The sequence below is a fragment of the Gossypium hirsutum genome, chromosome D04 (assembly GCF_007990345.1).
Source record: "Gossypium hirsutum isolate 1008001.06 chromosome D04, Gossypium_hirsutum_v2.1, whole genome shotgun sequence".
Taxonomy (NCBI): Eukaryota; Viridiplantae; Streptophyta; class Magnoliopsida; order Malvales; family Malvaceae; genus Gossypium; species Gossypium hirsutum.
Window position 1 is genome coordinate 14461877 of NC_053440.1, and position 17288 is coordinate 14479164.

The window sequence follows — 17288 nt, forward strand, 5'->3', positions numbered from 1 at the left end:
CACATTTGAAGATGAACAATTGCATATATATCTGAAGATAAAAGAACATATAGAATATCCAGAAGAGATCGTCGTAAGATACTTGAATATAATCGCTACATTCAAATATATTTGCAATTCAAACATTATTCACTGACTACTACAGTCATCAATAATTCCATATTATCCCGTTTCACTAAAGAAATCAATGTAGAAGAAATTCTGATTAATTCGTTCTTTAGATACCATACCTGAATAAGTCGATTACATGTGATTAACCTCTTATTTAATAGCAACATTGCGTATCCTAAATGATTTTCAGAAAAAAATCTAATATCTTTTCTAGAACTCTCCTTACTTGCTAACCCATTCTCGGTTCTGACTGCATTATTATTCATTTCTCCACTGAATTCTTCGATGTCATACTTGTAGGCTTAATCAACAAAAATCTTGTAAATTCCGTTGTATAAGACTTTGAGGGTGAGGGGGTGGAGATCGTAAAGCCTCTAAAATTGACTCTCATATATACACATAACATAACATTCATTAACAACATAACATTATGAACTTTTTCTCTTACCTTTATGAGTTTCTACTAATCCAAAGTAACTTTTTACTTAAACACAAGAATATCGCTTCCAGCATTATCGAAATTAGCTCGGTTAGAAAACATCTCTGTCTATAATTAAAACAAATCTCATCAGAGTCAGGAGACATCACACTATCACATGTTATATAATGGCATGAATTTTTAGACTTCATACATGCTACGTTAAGTCTGAGAAATGACTAAACTATAGCTCTGATACCACTAGATGTAACACCCTTAACCCGTATCCGTCGCTACAATATGGTTACAAAGCATTACCGTAAAACTATAACATCAAAATATTCATTTCAAAAAGTTTCGTGAATCATATCATATTCCATTCAAACACATGCATATTGTTCCTTATTCGAGCCCTCGAGGCCTTAGGAACACTTTAGAAACGATTTAGGACTAAATTAGAAACATTTAAAACTTCATGGAAAAAGATAGAAAAATTCAAACTGCAGGGGTCACACAACCATGTGACTTACATGGCTGAGACACACGCCCGTGTCTCAGGCTGTGTGGGTATTCGAAGTAGGGGCAGGCGGCCGTGTACCAGCCCATGTCTGTACCCGTGTAACACGGCCAAGCCATACACCCGTGTTTTAGGCCGTGTAACTTTCAAAATGCAACCATTAAAACCTACAGGGGACACACGGCTAAGAGACACGCTCGTGTCTTAGGCCGTGTGGATAAGAAATAGGCCAAATCCAAGCCATTTCTTTTACCCAATTCAAGCATACCTATACAAGCCATTCACATATATGACTAATGTATCAAAACATGTTCAATCATGCATAAAATGAGAAATTTCAAATGACCAAACTCCATTCAACCAATTATACTTGACTAAATTCCATATCAAATCATGCTCTAAATGATCATTTTGCAAACATGTCAACACTTACCCCTTTGGTCATAAAAACTATGCATCAATTTGATCATATAAACACCAACAATTAAGCATCAAAATAACATAGGTTTCACAAATTCATAGCAATATTACATGCCAATATCATCAACTAAACATTAGACATAGTCCACCTATACATGCCATTATACCCAAGACCAAAGCATCAAAATCTACTGATAAAATCAATGGATAGTGTGAAGGATCTCCGACTAACTTCCAACCCGATCGAGCTTTCGATAATTTGTAAAGGAAAATAACTACGTAAGCAATGTATGATTAGTAAGTTTTTATAAACTTTAAGCATGATATTCCATTTCAATAATAAAATTTATAGAATAAACATAAATCTATCCCAATGCCATAAGATTCATAAATCGATATGATCAACAACTCATAAATGAGTAAGTTCACTAATGTCGCATATATTTATCATTCATAATGTGATAAGATTTTATGAGACTTAATAGATAATAAACAACCTTTCTATAAGATTATACACTTTTCAATTTACTCTATTTTCATCCCAATGCTAATCATAAGCCTAAAAAACATTATCAATTCCCGACTTAGTGTATTTATCCATAATATAAGTATATTCATCCATAACATACTTAAATTTCTCACATATAATACATCATTCAAACTCATTACTCCCTTTCCTTCAAATTTTTTTTCAACTATGAATTTACCATTTCATTACTTTTCTTCACCCATTTCATATGCATAATACATAAGTTATAAGCATAACATCTACCATGACTATAAGCTAGTGTGTTTAAAAATAGCTCTTTTGGAATCAACTACATAATCAACCATTGTATAAGAAATTACATACTTTGATTTATTCCACCTTTTTATAGACATAAGCATGTTACCAATTGAGCACTTACTGTTTCAATGTCTTTCATTAAGATTAAAAATGATATAATTCAATCATACACTTGGCACAAGCCTAAACACCACCACAACACATGTTAGCATAATTGAATATAATTCATGTGAACTTAACATAGATAACCATTATACTTGAGCATGATCCAATTGGATTTATCATCCTTCATAACATATCATGTTTTCCATGTATCACCATTTCAATAAATTTCATACACACATGTCTTGGTTCATATTAAACACTTACCATTTCATTTGCATAACACAAAAAAACCTAAACACAACATTTACCATAGTCACAAGCTAGTGATTAAACACATAACTTAGCAATATCATCACATGGTAAGATATGGTACATAAACATAACATCACTTAAATCATACCTTTCATAATCATGAGTCATCATAGTTTGATCATTGGTACATCATACCTTTTCATATTTATCGCAGTGAAGTCAATCGGAAGCCTTGCTGAAGCTCACACAAGTGTGCTAAACGATGGTCAAAACCATCCCTTTTCTTTAATCGATGGTCGAAACCATCCCTTTTCATATTCAATGGTCAAAGCCATCCCTTTTCATATTTGATGGTCAAAACCATCCCTTTTCATATTTGATAGTCGTCACCATCCCTTTACATATTCGATGGTCATCACCATCCCTTTTCATATTTGATAGTTGAAACCATCCATTTTCTTTAATTGATGGTCGAAGCCATCCCTTTTCACATTTAATGGTCATCACCATCCCTTTTCATATCTAATGGTCGAAACCATCCGTTTTCATATTCGATGGGTGTCGATACTTCGTTGAATTTTTTTGTTGAGACATGATATTATAATATAAAACGATAGCATTTAAAACAACAATTTAAAATAATATTTAAATGTAAGAACTTACCTAGCTAAATTGTAGAAATAATAAAGTACAGGGGCATTTTGGTAATTTTCTATTCTTCTCGACTTTCCACTCGATCTTGATCTAAATTAATATTTTTATTCAATCTATTAATTTAGAAAATAAAAAAAATGTATTTAATGCAATTTTTACAAGATTGCCCCTAAAATTTTACTTTTATTTAATTTAGTCTTGAAGCCTAAAACATGCAAATTAACCATTTTTATTAAAATTTTACACTAGCTGAATATTCATAGCCTCCATTTCAGCCCATTTTTGCAACAATTTCACATCAAACCCTTGTAATTTTATTATTTTAGCAATTTATTCCCTAATCGATAAATTCATAAAAAATAACTTAACAAAATACTTTTAAATAAAAACTAATATTTCAAATTCATCATTTTACATGAAAAATCACTATATTCATCAATGGAAATGTGAAAAATCTTTAGCAGTTTCAAAATCGAAGGTACGGGCTAGCTGAACCTAGTTGCAACGATCTCAAAAACATAAAAATTATTAAAAACAGGACTAAAACAGACTTACATGCATCAAATGAAACGTGGCCGAAGCTAGAAGCTTCCATGGAGTTTTTTCTTCTTTCCCATTTCGGTGAAGAAGACATGAAAATGATGATATTAACATTTATTTTATCACAAAATTACTATTTTGTCCATTTAATAATCATCCAATTTTCATGCTTTTAGTTGCCCAAGATTGTCCACTAAATTCTTAAATGGTCTAATTACCATTTAAGTCCCTTTTCCTTTATTCAATAAACCATTTAATCACTCAAATCAAATAGTGATCAAATATTACATATTTTACAATTTAGTCTATTTTAATTAATTAACTATTGAAACGTTAAAATTGTTCAAAGAAACTTTAATACCACCTTAATGAAACTCCTTAAATATTTATAAAAATATTTATGACTTGGTTTATAGAAATGAGGTCCCCATACTTTATTTTCTAAAAACATTTGAACTTAATAAATCGCTTAAATAACATAAATTATCAAATAAAAAACCTTTTTAAAATTATATTTGACTTGTAAATATTAAATAATAATATTTACGAGCTTACTAGTCGGATTTGGTTGTAATATCCTGATTTTGGGTCTAGTCGGAACAATGGTTTCGGGACCACAAATCCGATGAGGAAAGGAATTATTTTATTATATTTTTATAGTCTACGACTTCACAAAATTATTTCATGAAAATTTCGTTCGAAAATTTTGACGTTTGGGCACTCAATTTAATCAAAAGGACTAAATTGTAAAAAAGTGTAAAAGTTAAGTTCTATATGTTAGAGGTGTCCAATTGTTATGAAATTTTAAATTTGAGGTCTTTATATGATAATTAGACCATTGTTTAAGTTGGTGGACAAAAATGGACATGGTTCGGCATGTTTCTAATGTTTTTCGTTAAGGGCATTTTGGTCATTTAGTTATTAAAATGAATTAAAAACAAAATTAAAAGCCAATTTTTGTCCATCTTCAACCCCATGGCCGAATTTCACAAGGTAAAACCATGGCTAAGGTTTTTCAAGCTTCCAAGCTCGATTGTAAGTCTGTTCTAGCCCCGTTTTTAATGTTCTTTACGTTTTTAGAACCCCGGTAGCTTAATTTAGCTTATTCTAGCAATAATTTAACCTAGGGTTCATATTTGGAAAAATACCCATAGGTGAAATATGTTTATTTTGATGTTTTATGGTAGAATATGAAGCTAGAAATTATGTTAAAGAACTTTTACTAGTCGATTTTAAGTGAAAACGAGTAAGTTGACATAATCGGTAAAAATACCTAATGTTTATAAGTAAGTGTTAGAGTAAGAATTTGATGTTGTCATAGAAGGAAAAAATTTTTAGCATGTTATAAAACATAAGAATAAGAGATAAAGTTTAATTTTCGAGCTTTGGGGCAAAAGTGTAATTATGTAAAAGTTTAGGGGCAAAATTGTAATTTTTCAAAATTTAGATTCGAGGGCTGTTTTGATAGATGTGAGTATTAAATGAGTTAAAATTTCTATTTTAGATCAAGAAGAACGAAACGCGAGGTTAGACAAAGGAAAGAATAAAGTTGAAGGCTAAGTTGGTGAATTTGGCTATATTTTGTACCGAGGTAAGTTTACTGTAAATAAATAAAATATTTCAATAATTATTAATATTGTTATTTTCCACCAATTATGCATTTATTTTATGAATTTATTTAATTTTGACTCAAGTGTGAGATGATAGAGAATTGATGTTAAAAAGCCCCGTTGAAACATGAGGAATGTATCGGATACAAATGTCATGACATTTGGGTAAAGAGGTCCCATGTAAGACCATGTCTGGGACATGGCGTTGGCACCGAGATGAGAGGTTCCATGTAAGACCATGTCTGGGACATGGTGTTGGCACTGAGATGAGAGGTCCCATGTAAGACCATGTCTGTTGGCACCGAGATGAGAGGTCCCATATAAGACCATGTCTGGGACATGGCGTCTGGGACATGGCATGGACACCGATATGAGAACTCCCATGTAAGACCATATCTGGGATATGGCATTGGCAGTATAAGAAACATCCCATGTAAGACCATGTCTAGGATATGGCTTTGGCATGTTATTATCAGAAAAGAGACCCAAGTATCCTTATTATTCCAATGTGGCTCAACGGGCTAGTAAACAAATTATGTTCCATGAAAGTTCAGGTAAAAGCATAAATAGCAAATTCAGGTGAGTTATAAGAGTTAAGAACATATTATGTTATCAATTGAGAACCAATATTTCAGCAAGAGAAGAGTAAGTTATAATCATGAGTTATCTAAGTAAACAAGTAAGTGAATGAGTAAGAGATTAAGTAAAGAGGAAATTAGAGATCATGATACTTGAGTATATTTATTTGTGTTAAATGTTGTTATTTATTTGCTTGTAAACTTACTAAGATTTATGCTTACTTCCTTTATTTTCCTTCTTTTATAGTATTACAAAGCTAATTCGGGGATCTTAAAGACGTCGGAGAACGCTCACACTATCAACAACAACAACTTGGTATTTTATGATGATCAATGTTTGAGCTATGGCATGTATAGAGACTTAGTCATTTTGAATGTATGTCCTTATGATATTGCTAAAGGATGATGTGTAAATATGTGATAATGTTTAGCTATTAAAATGGCTAAGTAAGAATATGTTTGGTATTATGAATGCCTAGGTGATAGTTTATACCTAGAAATTATGAAAGAGTAAAAATTTGCAATGAAACAGTTTTGGGACAGCAACAGTGACGTGACTTTGAAAAATCACCAAGGATAATAAAAAATGAATTATAGAGTTAAAGATATATAGAATTAAATATTATCGAGTCTATTTTCATAGAAAAATAACGGTGTGGGTAAAGGAATTTTATATTCTGAAATATTGGAATTTTAGTGAGACAAGGTCAGAATGGATTCTGAAGTCCCGTATTCTAAATTTAGACAATCATTAAAACTTGTACAAAAATATTTATGAGTTGTAATTTATATTTCGAGATTATTTATTGAGTCTATTTTCTGTAGAAACAATTGAGAGATTTTAGTGAAACAGGGGAGATTTTAGTGACGAGAGGTCAGGACAGTCGATTAGTGAAACAGGGGAGATTTTAACTAATAAAATGTACTAATTGGCTGAATTAAAAATTCTGAAAAATTTATGGTAGAAAGATATATGAGTCTAGTTTCAAGAAAAATTTTACGGATCTAAATTTAGAGTTTTGTAGCTTGAGTTATAATTAATTTAGTAACTACTGTGCTGGTGGACAACCTTATTATGAACAGTGAAATAACTTTTAAAAGTAAATTTGTATGCCCCGAACTTTTAAGTTAAGTCAAGTAACGCCTCATGCTCGACTCCGGCAATGGTCTCAGGTAAGGGGTGTTACATTGGTGGCCTCAAAACCACTATTTCCGACGCAACTAAAAAATAGGTTGTTCTATGGTATTTATAAGGCCGTATGGGTCGCACAAAAAACGAGTCAAAATATTGCAAACCTAGCATCGCTGTCACGACACTGGATGTTGGTGTCGCAACACCTTACTTCGAATGCTCTAGGTTTGAGAATCGAATTTTCGTGTCACGACACAGGCATAATTTTTTTAAAAAAATATTGGTTCGAAATGTCCTGTCACGATGCTGAGGTGCAGTGTCGTGACATGGAATGGAATTTGAAAAGTTTTTAGGTTCAGGTTGTGTTGCGACACTGCCCTTGTTTTCTCCATTCTCGAGTTTTGGGGCGTGTCGATCCCTCTTTTTTACTCCTAATTGCAAATAGGTCCCTAATAAGATCATCCTATTTGCCTAAGGCCTTAATCTTTCTCTAATTAAAACCTCTAACCTAGTTAAAATCCAAAATAAAAATTTGAAAATTCAAATGCACAAAAATTTACACAAATCTTCAAAGTTTCTTGACGAAATCAAGTGTGGCTACCGGACTCATCCGGTAGCCTTTGCATTCCATGATCATCATTTTGCCCCTTTGGCGATCGTCTTGTCCCGTCCAACATGTGCCCTTCCATCCAAGGTCTTTTCACTTGTTGTGCGGCCTCGATCCATGTTTTCCTACACATTAAACTAGGACTGTACCTTTGACCAAGGTTGTTAGGGGTGCTTAAAGAAATTACGTAACAATCCTCCTTACTTTATTTTCATATTCTGCATTTTGGGAATCATGGCCACATTTGAATACTTCTATCTTGCCATCGATCTTCATTATTAACTCATTCTTTTCAAGATTAATGGTCGATCTAGATGTAGCCACAAATGACCAACTCAACAGAATGAGAATATCTTGGTCCTCTTCGAAGTCTAGGACAACAAAGTCGATGGGGATTATAAAATCCCTAACCTTAACCAATACGTCTTCAAGTACACCTTAGGGGGTATACAGGGGACTTATTGGCTAATTTTAGCGTAATGCCTTATTTTTTCGCTCCCCTAATCCGACTTTTAAATATGTCGATAGGGGTATCAAATTAATACTACCCCCTAATTCACAAAAGGGCCTTACTAAAATATTTGTTTCCTATCTCCATAGGAATTGTAAAACTTCCTTGATCTTTTAGCTTTGGGGGTATTTTTTGGGCAATTATGGCACTATAAGAGGCGTCGATTGTGATTTTCTCACCTTTCTTTAGTTTCTTATGCCTAGAAATTGTTTCTTTTAGGTATTTGGCATATTTTGGTATATTGTCTATTAGCTCTAGCAGTGAAAAATTTACGTTAAGGATTTAAATAAATTTAGAAAACTTACGAATTCAGCATCATCCCTTCGTTGCTTGTCCTCCAACCTCGATGGGAATGATACATTCATTAGCACTAGTTCCGAGCATGGGGTATTTTTTTGGGTCAGCTACCGATTTTGGTCTTTTGTCTCGACCTCGTCATCCTCCTTATTAAGAGGCTTTTTCGAGTTTACTAAAGTTTTACCCAAACGGAGTGCAATTGAATTTTCATGCTCTTTTCTGTCCCTTCGGGGATTATTTTTTGTATTGTTTGGGATACCCGTTCCCATTCTCCTCTGCATCTCATTCAACGTGCTCACGATATTGTACATTTCTTCCTTTAATTCAGTAACATCAGTATAAGCTTGTGCGCATTCCGTTCGATATTTACTTATTGAAGTTCAGACCTCATAAGTTGCATCCCATTCTTAGTTTGATCCAATCATTGAACAAAACGAACATGGTCATTACCCATGGATCTCTCTTAAGATCTTTGCATATGCAATGGTTTATATGGAGGGTTTTGTGAGTTTGGAGCTCAATATCCACTACCTTATTTATCTCCCCACTTTAGATTCAGGTGGTCTTTCCAACCTGGGTTGTAAGTGTTTGAATTGGAGTTTTCACCCCTATTTTCCAAATAATTTAATTCTTTTAATTGGGTTTCCAAGTACAATGTATAGATTTGAGTGGCATCATTCATAAATGGCTTAACAGTGGTCTATAGACGATGTAATTTCTCCAAAATCAGTTGATACTTGTTGTCTTCCTTGACCACCTTAGTCGTTGATGGCTTTTAGCTATATGAAAAGTGCTCATTAAGCCACATGTACGAGTTCATTGCCATGTCCTCAATCAATTGATAGGCTCACCCGTAGGTATTTTTCATAAAAGCTCCAACCGATGTGCCATCTAAGTCAGCTCTTAATCTCCCATCCAATCCATTATAGAAAATTTACAATTGTAACCAGTCTTTCATACCATGGTATGGGCATTTCCTAAGTAGACTTGAAGCGTTCCCACGCTTCGTAGAGAGTCTAACCTTTAAATTGCTTAAAGTTAGCAATGTCATACCTTAATTGAATGGTTCGACTAATGAGGAAAAATTGTGCAAGAATTTCCCCACTAAGTCATCTTATGTCGTGATGGATCCTAACTCTTATGAATCGAGCCATTTATAAGTGTTGTCGTAAAGCAAGTGTAACAGCCTACCCGACAAAGTCTTTATTTCTTGTTATTGTTTGGTGTGTTTTGGTAAAATATGGATATATGTGAGTAAGCAATATGTTTGTTTTGACTAAGTATAGGATTCTGTGTATGCACCATTTGGCGAATTATTTATCTTAGCAGGTTTTACAGTTTGGCAGACTCTTTTGTTTAGTGTCCGCCTAACTTAAATGTTTTGGCGAACTCAATAAATTCGTAGTTGTTAGTTTTGTTTAAGTATGGTAATTTGGCTAGTTAAGTTGAGACTTAGTGAGAATGGAACTAGACTATTGTAGATGATAAGACTTAAATTAAATTAAAAGCACTTAACAATGAAAGTCAAGAGAGTTAGTGGATTTATATGATTTTTCCACTAATCTATGTCTTTTAGCTTAAGTATATAAGGTCAAGTGGTGGCCTTTTTGAACATTTTTAAGTTTCTTTTTCTTCCTAGACTTTTTATGGAAAACTCTTTAAACATTTAAGTTTAGAACTACCTTCTCTGAAGTAAGGTTCACAGTATTTAGCTAACTTATTCGCTAATACTAGCTTACTGGTAATTAATAATGAACCCTAGGTTATTCTTTAAGTCATTTACGTGTTTTTTGTTTTGCATGTATAAGTGCTAAAATGGTGTGTGAGGAAGGAAACTTCCTGGTTGTATATGAGTCTTGTTGATTCTTGCATGTATGATCGGATTTGATAAAATGATGATTTGATATGTTAAATTGTCTTTATTTTAGCTCAAGAAGATAATAAAGGTCTAAGTGAAAGGGAAAGTAACCTGATGTGTTAGAGTTTCTAACGAGTTCGTTCTTACTTCCATGTGTTGTAACTTTGTTATTTTGTAACACTCCAAACCCGATCCATAAGGAGGATCTAGGAATGACATGTGACTGGCTTAAAATCATTATCTTTAAAACAGTATCTGGAGTAAACCAACTTAAACTACAATTTAAGTTAGTATGAAATATAAACTATTTGTCATTCAAGGATAAATAAGATAATACACTTTGAAAACCATAAATAATTTACTAAAATTTCATTTGAAATCATTGTTCCATGAGTGCAAGTTTGAATACAAAATTTGTTCTTTGATTGTGGACATTTTGACACCAGCCCCATATCATTCATAATACAAAATATTAGAAGTCTCATGATGATGATTGTCTTCTGGTGTAGTCTTCAAAGTTTATTTACTTCGTCAATAGGCCTGAAAAGGAAAGATAACTAAGTAAGTTCAAATAACTAAGTTTGTTTCAGAGGAAAACATTTGCAACAGTCACATATAATTCGTATAAACCTTTCCAACTTAGCATCGTCACACAATTCACCAGTTGGCGGATGCTAAACACAAACAGACTATACAACGAAAAATATCCGTTTGGCATGTACACTACACCCATGCAATCATATAGACCACCTTCTTCGTGTTAGCCATAAAACCTAATCCATTTGTAGAGCCATATCATTCGTCCATTCATTTTTCTTTGTCATGATTTGCCAATTCGGTTTGCAATAATATTTTCCTACCAGAGGCTACACGACCATTTTCATGTATCACGATCTGCTAGTTTAGTTCTCATTTCATTGAAGGCAATGCAATTAATTCATTTTCATGTTTTAGATCATATTATTAATTTTAGAAGCTAGGGGCGTAACTTAAACACGAAGAAAGGTTCTTACGTCTTTAACACTGATAGACTAAACTAGATTAATAACAACAAGCATCCGTCACTCTTGCACAAATATTTCATCTTCACAGAATATGTATACTTACCTTAAACCAAACACAAAAAAAGGCATTACACATACATAGAGTAAGAAAGAACTCACCAAAAAACATAGCAAGATTAAACTGCTAGACACTTGCCTTTATCACGAAAACCTTTAGGGGTGTTTTGAGTTATAATATAAATAGTTAAACTTATTATATCACTATACTAGAAAACTAAACAAGCTTACAAGAAACATCATCACAAAAACCTAGATTTAGGAAGTTTCCTCCTTTACACTCTAAACTGATGCTAAAGTGTGTAGCTCTAAGGTCATGTAAATAACCATGGAAATAACCTAAAGTTCACTGATATTTACTAGTGCTAAACAAGAAAGGAGTTGACTGAGTATAGCGAACCCAAATCTTCAAGCAAGTTTTTGGTCTTAGGTTTTTCAAAAGAAAAGTGCAGAGAAAATTTTGATAAGAAAGTATGGATGCAAAGGAAGAAGTAAAACTTGCTCAAGAAGCCAATACTAACTTTATACAACTATACAAGGAAGCTAGGTTTAGTGGAGAAGTCTGATTATTGCATTAAACCCCATTCGATTCCTGTGACTAAGCACTTTCTCTCTAATCATAAATGTGAGTCTTATCGACTACAGTAAATTAGTTCTATTCTAACCAATTCTCTTTTGTCTAACTAAATAATTTGATCAGAATAATAAAGCAATAATATAGTAAATAGTTCTTTTAGACTAAGGACTTAGCATATTCATCTAGTAGCTAGGGCGATGTATACTCCAGAGATGAGCTCGTCAAACCACCAAGCTTGCCGAACACAGACTTCACCTAAAGGTGCATTCACAGCCTTACCTACTTAGTTGTAATTAATATCTTACTCATTCAGAACTTACTCTAAACACCATACTTTGATAAACAATATTCAAACACTAGACTAGGCTAGATGGGATGTTACATATTTTATATTTCGTGTAAGGTAAGTATTCCTCCTTTGTAAAGAATGAAAAGTATGTGAGTGTGTAATGAATGAAAGTTGTTGTGTGGATAATGGTTATCCAAAGTCATCAGATTAAGTGCAGTCTGTCTAGGATATGAAGTAAATGCCACTATTCATGTTCAATCCACTACTATATGCTTTTGATATGTATGAAATGATAGGAACTGAATGTGAAAAAGAAGATATAGAGATATGTTTGTGTAGCCTTCGGTAGGATAGATATATTGCAAATCGAATTGGCAGATCACAATAAAACATGATGTTCTGAATGAAAATGATATGAGGAGCTAAGGGGGAGAATGAATGTGAATAAGTTTGAAAGGTATTCTTCTGATTCTAGATTCTGGGCACGTGGCTGGAATGAAGATGAATTTGTCTGAGTTATATTAAGTTGGTGTACAATATACGCCAAAAATGATACGAGTTGGTGTACTGAGTCTGTTTGTGTTTTATATATGCCAGTGGGCGTACTCTGTGATGTGTGTATGATCTCTAGAATAGTTTTAGTATTATACTAATAATGTATTGAGTGATTTTTCTTTGGAACTCACTAAATTCATATGAACTTATTCTGTTATTCTTTTTCCTTCTTAGCATTTATTGATTGAAGAAAGTTTTTGATCAAGGACTACGCCAGAGAGTTGTTAATATTGTGAGCTGACTATTTTGTGTCCATATCATGCATGAATAATAGGGTTGCACATTGGTGTATTTTGAAATAATGTGTATAAAGAACTTATGTCTATTAAAACTCTGTTTTAACGAGAACTTAATGAAATATTAATTTTTGAGTTTAAACCAAAGTATTTTACTATTAAAGTTATCATATTTCAGTTTATACACCATATGACTCATATAATATTTCAAATGGGTGGTTTTTCTTTTATGTTAGTAAAATAACAGTTAAAGTATGTTTTGTAACTATAACTTTGTAATAACAACGCAAAGCTTTCTCTGACATGTTTTTATATCTACCTATTTAAAGTAGTGACACCTCTATTCTTGGATCCTATTATAGGGTTGGGTTTGGTGTGTTATGAGTTTGGCATCAAAGCTAGGTTTGTCTAATTCTTGGAAAATTAAAGGCTATGTCTAAGTCATGCCCCATCATGCATGATATGCCTCTAGAGTAGTCCTTATTGTTTGAACTTAGTTAAATTTTCTTTTATAGTGATATAAGAAAATATCAGACGGATCCGAAGAAGCTACTATAAAAGAGATAGAGAGTCATATGCCTGCACAAGACCAAGCCCCTACAAACAATAAGGGTAATATAGGGAATGCTTTTAAGAATGTATTTTTCACGATGATGACACAACTGTTTGACCAGCCACAACAACCTTAGCAACCACAACCTGAAGTGGTTCACTCGGCATAACCTGCTCCACCAATGCCTATTGTAAATTCATCTAGAGTTGATCTTGTGAGAGAAATTAGAAAAAAAGGGTGCTAAAGAGTTTTTGGAAGATAAAAGTGATGATCCCAATGTGGCTGAACAGTGGTTATCCCATGTATCTAGGGTAATAAAAGAATTGAAGTGTACACAAAAATAAATTCTTTTGTGTGCCATATCTTTGTTAGAAAGAGAGGCTTATCAATGGTGGGAAATGCTAATTAATGTAACTCTTGAAGAGATGATTTTCTGGAACTTATTTTTGGAAAAGTTAAGGGAAAGATATGTGAATTAGATATATGTTAAGAAAATGAAGAATGAATTTTTGTATTTGAGACAAGGAAGGATGTCTATGATGGATTACGAGAGAGAATTCATTAGACTTAGCTATTATTCTAAAAACATGTTTCAAACGGAGAAAGAAATGTGTGATAAATTTGAATTGGGGGTTAAGAGATCAGATTTGTGCCTTAGTAATAGCTTCTGAATGGAAGAGTATAACAGCCATATGATCTAAAGTAATTCGGTGTAGTAGATTAAACTAATTTTTGCATTCAAGGAGCTTGAATACAAGCATTTTCATTATGTTTTAGTTAAGTTTTCTTAGTTTAATTTACATGCAATAAAATGTGCAAATTGAATCTTTTATTGACCTTAGGGGCCAAATAGGGCCTAAGGGAAAGCTAACACACTTTGTGAGTGTGTAAGAGACCTTTTGAACGCGTACTAAATCGATACTGGTCACTATGTCGCAGCACGGGATTTTCGATGTCGCAACATAGGAAGAAAAATGGAGAAAGCTCAAGAATGCCTTCGATGTCTCGACACAGGTCCTGGTGTGTCTCGACATCGACTCTGGGATAGAAATGAAATACAAAATAGGGGTATTTTGGTCTATACAATCAAACCTAAAGCTTAGAAAAATTGGCTACCCTAGGGTTGAGGACGACAGCTACCGGAACTCTATAAATAGGCTCATTTGGCACATGTTATGGACATCATTCCTTTAGTCTCAATTCTCTTTATAAAATTTAGTTTAGTTTTCTTTTGTTCTTAGGTTTTAGATTTTTTTCAGTTGTTCTCGTTGATTTCAAGAGATCTGAATTGTGGAAGTATTCAAACTTTGTGGATTAGCAATTAATCTCAATATAATCAGGCTCTTTCATTTACTTTATCTTGTCGATTTAATTAACATGCTTTCCCTTACTATATTGTCTATGAAATCCATGATGAACTAATCTTTCTATGGGGGATTAGGTAGTGGAGGTATGATCTATTAACTATTTTATAGGGTTACTTAACTGATCCACTATTTGGGAAAGAAAGAACGTAAAACAAACCCTAGGCCTGACAACCCCAGGAAGTCATCAAGGTGGGAATTAACCCAAAATTAGTATTATCCATTCGTGAACACCTTCACCCCAAGCTAGTCTAGACTATGAAGTTGAAAGATAAGTAGTTCTTACTGACTCGTTACGTTAGTGGAAGATCGGAAGATACTGTCAGGGTAGCGACTATTTGATTGACGAGGAACTCGGAATGACAGTTGATGGAGATTACTGAACTGAGCTAATCACCCATAATTGAGATTTGATTTACTCTATTATTCTATCTCCTGAATTTTATTTCTTTTATGTTATTTTATTTTATTATTATAAAAAGCTTAAGAAACCTTTTTTTGTTCTTGTACTATAATTTATTTAAAGTACTAATTAGATCTTTTAGTGTTTACGTTAAAATTGATCTAGCACTCGCCTCCCTTGAGTACGATCCTGGGAGTACGATCCTGGGAGTACTCACCAACTTCGTTTTAAAAACTATATTACAACTTGACCCATATACTTTCGGATACCGCCCATAGTTCTCTATTTTATTTCAATATTCATACTCTGGATGTTAGTACGTCCAGAGACGGTCACCATGACAGCTAAAGCCCATAAGATGGAAACCATGCTCAAAGACAGAGGCATAAATTTTGAAAGGGAAAAGATGAAGAGAGGAATGACTAGTCCTCCAACTCCAGCTAGTTTTCCAAAACCTAGAGACCAAACTTATTAAACTTCAAAAAGAGATTCACAGTCTACAAGTTTCAGGCGAGAAGGATTTAACAGACCAACTGCATCAATGGTAAGCTCTGGTGAGTCTATGGTGATAAGAAGTGCTAGCTGTGAATACTGTGTCAAAAATCATGGGGGTGAATGATGGAAATGATCAGGGGCATGCTTTGGATGTGGAACCAAATATCATATAGTCAGATATTGTCCTTCAAAGATATAAACAACCACATAGCAACCTATCTGAAGACCCCAAAAGTTTCAGTAAGAGCCAAGATCTAGAAATGTAGCAAATTTTGGTTCAATACAAAGAGACCCAATGAAAAATTTTAGTAAGCTGAGTCCTTCATTCTGGCTTCTATTGACCCACTATGATTCAAGATGCATATGACTTTGCAAAAAAATGTGATCGGTGCCAAAGAACGGGAAACATTTCCAAGCGTGACGAAATGCCTTAGAAAGGGATCCTGAAAGTGGATGTTTTTTATGTATGGGGCTTTGACTTCATGGGGTCGTTCCTGAACTCCTTTGGAAACCAATATATCCTATTAGCAGTGGATTATGTGTCTAAATGGGGGGAGGTTGTTGCTCTTCCAATAAACGACACGGAAGTTATTAAATTCCTTCGAAAGAACATTTTTTCACGTTTTAGAACACCCGAGCTCTTATCAATGATGAAGGATCACATTTTTGTAGTAGGCAACTCGAGAGCGTACTGGAAAAATATAGTGTGAGGCACTGCATTACCATTGCTTACCACCCTCAAGCGAGCAACAAAGCTAAAGTTTTGAATTCTAAAACTAAAAAAATATTGGAAAAAATGGTAAAACAAAAGAGAAAGGATTGGTCAACCTGCTTAGCTGATGCATTATAGGCGTATAAAATTGCTTACAAGACACTGCTTGGGATGTCTTCCTACCGATTGGTCTATGGAAAAATTTCCATCTTCCTATCGAATTGGAAAAATGAACGTATTAGGCTATCAAAAAATTGAACTGGGATCTAGGCTTGGCAAAGGAAGCTCGTTTGTTTCAATTGCACAAGTTAGAGGAGTTTCGATTTTTGGCATATAAGAATGCCAAGTTGTATAAATAAAAAAGAAAACTCTACCATGATGCCATGATTAGATACAAACATTTCATACTAAGTCAATAAGTTCTGATATTCAATTTTCAGTTGAAATTTTTTCACAGTAAATTAAAATCATGATGGTCAGAACCATACACAATTAATTGAGTGTTAACGACTGGAGTTTTTGAACTAAAAGCTCAATATGGTCAATCATTCTTATTGAATGGGCCATGATTGAAATTATATTTTTAAAGGATGCCAAATACATTCAAAGAAGTTTACTACCTCACGTATGAAGCCCACATTGACAA